Genomic DNA, 3,817 nt, shown 5'->3' with positions numbered 1-3,817 from the left:
CAAGCAAAGTCCATTTTGCTCTATCATAGACCCTTTCTTTTTCTATCACTAGATGTAATCGCCTGGCAATAGAAAATAATATTCCCATAGAAGTAGCTTTATTGAATAAATTGCATAGTGTGCTAAGTAGTAACTTTCCTTAAAACTACTACCATATATGTTAATGATGCATCTCAGATTGTAAATGCTTCATTTTTGTTAAACCGTGTGACAATGTCTCCGAGGTTTAGTCTGACGGTGCAGCTGGTTATGCCACTGCCACTACTACTAGCGATAGCATCCAGAGGTTAGTTGGTGTAAATTCAAAGCATTTAATGATAAAATTGATTTTAGCTGGTTATGCCACTGCCATTACTACTTGGCTTTTACTCTAACTTCAAATGTGACTCAATCTGCCATTTCTGATAAGCTCTTGTATATACAAACAACACACTGTGAAATCATTGGTTTTCTTTGGATTATGAAGTTGGCAAATTGTGTTGAAATTGGGCTCCCTACATTGATTATTCTAGTGATATTGTCCCAGGTATATTACTTTCTTAAGAGATGTCCTATTCTACTATTTTAATTGTATCAACATATCCTATTTCAATGCTGCCACTTTCCTGCACCTATAATATATGACTCGAGTTTCTAATATATCACTAAGTTAAAACACCATAGTTTGAGGCAAATAAAGCTTGTTTAAACCCTTTATAGCCTGCATAGTTGTTTTATTCCTTTTCAGTTTTCTCTTTTTTCTTAGACTTGGAGGAAAGGAGGCAAAGGTGCATGCAGTAGCTTCATTCAACTTCATTATTGATTTTGTTAATTAAAGTCAAATTACAACATAGAAAGAAACCCAAAGTTCAAAGTAGTTGTGAATAATTTCTGGTGGAATAATTTATCTGGATAAATCCTAGGATTGTGATTTAATTGGAGGTCAGTTTTTTCTTCTTCAACCTCTTAGTGATTTACAATAGTAGTTATTATTTGTTTATCTATTTATTATTTGATTATTTTTGGAATTTTTTTAGAATTTTAAAATTTAGTAATTAATTCTTTTACTTCTTGTTCATTGGGGGTATAGGTGCAGTGGAGGTGAGATGTTGCTTTCGTGGGCTATGAGGTCACAATACAAATGGATGTTTCTGCTGAAAAGATGATATTTGGTGTGGCTAGGATTGATCTTGAAAGAAGAGCAGAGCTAATCAAGGTTGGATGAATCTTTTTTATGTCACTTAAGCCTAACCTAACACTTTCACATGCTCTTAGTTTATGTCTGAACATGCTTTTCATGAATATTTTTGTTGATGGTAGATGAGTTTAATGATAATAAGGTACTTGTATCTTTAACATACAGAAAAGTTATACTTCACCAAGTTTAAAGTGAAACAGAACAGTACCATAAATTATTTATGCCTTTAGCATTTTCTAAATTATCTAGTTAATATGCATGGATACGGGCATACGGGCATATCCTCTGAGCCTAACTGGCTTGATGCCAGATAACACTTCAAGGATGTCCTGTAGAGGCCAGAGGCTATATCATCCTTTGAGTTGTGCCACGTGGTCTGAGTACACGGTTATCGATGTTAACTACCTTGTTAAGGTTGATCCAAGCATTAATCCAGCTCATGGCAGCTTCATCTCATGTGGGTTCTCAATTTGCTATGGAGCTGCATGGAAGGAAGCTAAGGTTGAAAGTGGATCAAGTGTTGTTGTTTTTGGTCTTGGTGCTGTTGGATTAGGGGTATGATTATCTTTGTCATTGGTATATGATTATAATTTTTAGCCTTCAGTTTTTATTAATAATGAATTTCCTTGTAATGCAGGTTATAAGTGTAGCAAAAATGTTGGGGGCAACTAAGATAATAGGGATTGACATAAATGACATGAAAAGAGAAAAAGGTGAAGCTTTTGGAATGACTCACTTTATAAATTCAAGTAATTATGATAAATCTCCTTTATAATTGGTTAAAGAATTGACTGATGGACTTGGTGTGAATTTTTCATTTGAGTGCACTGGAGTTGGCCCTTTGCTTACTGAATCATTAGAAGCTACAAAAGTGGTGTACAAATAGATTTTATATAATCCTTCAAAAATTGCAAGTGAATCTAATTATAACTTTCTCATGTATAGGGATAAAGTAAAACAATAACACTTGGTGTAGGAACTGAACCTTTCGTATCGTTTGGTTTATTTTCTATTCTTTTTGGAAGAACTTTGAAAGGATCAATATTTGGTGGGTTAAAATCCATATCAGACCTACTCATCATAGGTGACAAATGCATTAAACAGGTATATTCTCAGTCCACATACATAACATAGATTAATTAATGGTATATTCTCAGTCCACATACATAACATAGAGTTAATTGGCACATCTACGTCGATCTACCTTCAAGTTATATGCGTGCCACTATCTTGGGAAGTATTTTTAATGATTGTTGAACGACTTCTAAATCAAGTTACTATTTTAATTAGAGATGTAGGGGAGATCTTTGTTCTTATTTAGTATGTTAATTAGAGACTAGCTATGACTGAATAGAGTGTTTTATTTTTGGATTGTAATCTAGAGTTTGATGCATATTAATTAGAGACTAGCTATGCATGTATATATATTGGGTAGTTGCCTTAATAATGCATATTAATTAGGTGGCATGCATATATATTAAGACAACTATTAACCTTATATGCTATGCATATTAATTAGAGACTAGCTATGCATATATACTGGAATAATCTCCATATTTCCATTGACAGTTGTGAGAACCATGGATTTCACAAATGATAAAATCAAAATCAGCAGCCAATACTTGCTTCAATCCTCTAATCTAAAGATGATGTTTACTTTTTCTACGTTAATCTACTATGATGAGTATTTAACATATGTTATCTGAACTTCTAAAGATAGGATGTTCCCCTGTCACATTATTGTTCATTTTTATCTTGAACCAGTCATTATCTATATCCTATATTTCTATTTTGCAATCACATTTATCGCACCACATTTGGATGAAATAGGGAATCCTGAAGCTTTGGGTGCTGAGCTATTAGATACACTAGTAAAGATGGCTCCTACTAAAGAGGAAGAGATAAAACTCAAAAACTACAATGCTGACCTCTCAAAACTTGGCTCAGCGGAAAGGTTTCTTAAAGTTATGCTTGATATCCCTTTTGCCTTTAAGAGGTTTGAAGCTATGCTATATAGTTCTAACTTTGATTTAGAAGTCAACTATCTCAGGAAGTCTTTTCAAACCCTAGAGGTCTGACTTGCTTGATCTTTCACCTTGTGATCTTTAATTTCTTGGCTGTATCTGAGAAACTAATTGATAATCAGTTGTTCATGTTTTTCAGGCAACAAGTGAGGAATTAAGGAACAGTTGATTATTCCTCAAACTCCTTGAAGCTGTTCTTAGAACAGGAAACAAAATGAATGTCAGCACCAATAGGTAATTTACCGACAGATTTTTACTAGTTACCGACAAATTTTTCCTCGGTAAATTCTCCCCTACATTTCCCTTGGGCGTCAAACTTTTCGACGGATTTTTCGTTGGTAATTAGAGACAGATTTTTCGACGGATTTTCTGTAGGTAATTAGAGACAGATTTTCAGACAGATTTTTTGTCGGTAATTAGAGGCAGATTTTCCGACAGATTTTTCACCGGTAATTAGAGACAGATTTTTCAACGGATTTTCTATCAGTAATTAGAGGCAGATTTTTTGACGGATTTTTTGTCGGTAATTTTTCGACAGTTTTTCTATCGGTAATTAGCAACAAATTTTCGACTGATTTTTCGTCGTTAATTTGAGCCTTGGAATACCATTCCAAAC

At 33.8% G+C, this 3,817-nt stretch overlaps 1 pseudogene; it reads left to right on the top strand.

The window, feature by feature from the left end:
• The first annotated feature begins 213 nt into the window (after positions 1–213).
• Positions 214–3,370, top strand: LOC112730114 (CYP enzymes assisting alcohol dehydrogenase-like; annotated as a pseudogene).
• Positions 3,371–3,817: the final 447 nt, after the last annotated feature.

The sequence above is a fragment of the Arachis hypogaea genome, chromosome 12 (genome assembly GCF_003086295.3).
Source record: "Arachis hypogaea cultivar Tifrunner chromosome 12, arahy.Tifrunner.gnm2.J5K5, whole genome shotgun sequence".
In the NCBI taxonomy this organism is placed as follows: Eukaryota; Viridiplantae; Streptophyta; class Magnoliopsida; order Fabales; family Fabaceae; genus Arachis; species Arachis hypogaea.
The sequence above is the reverse complement of the archived record's forward strand: the minus strand, read 5'-3'. Positions and strand labels throughout refer to the sequence as shown.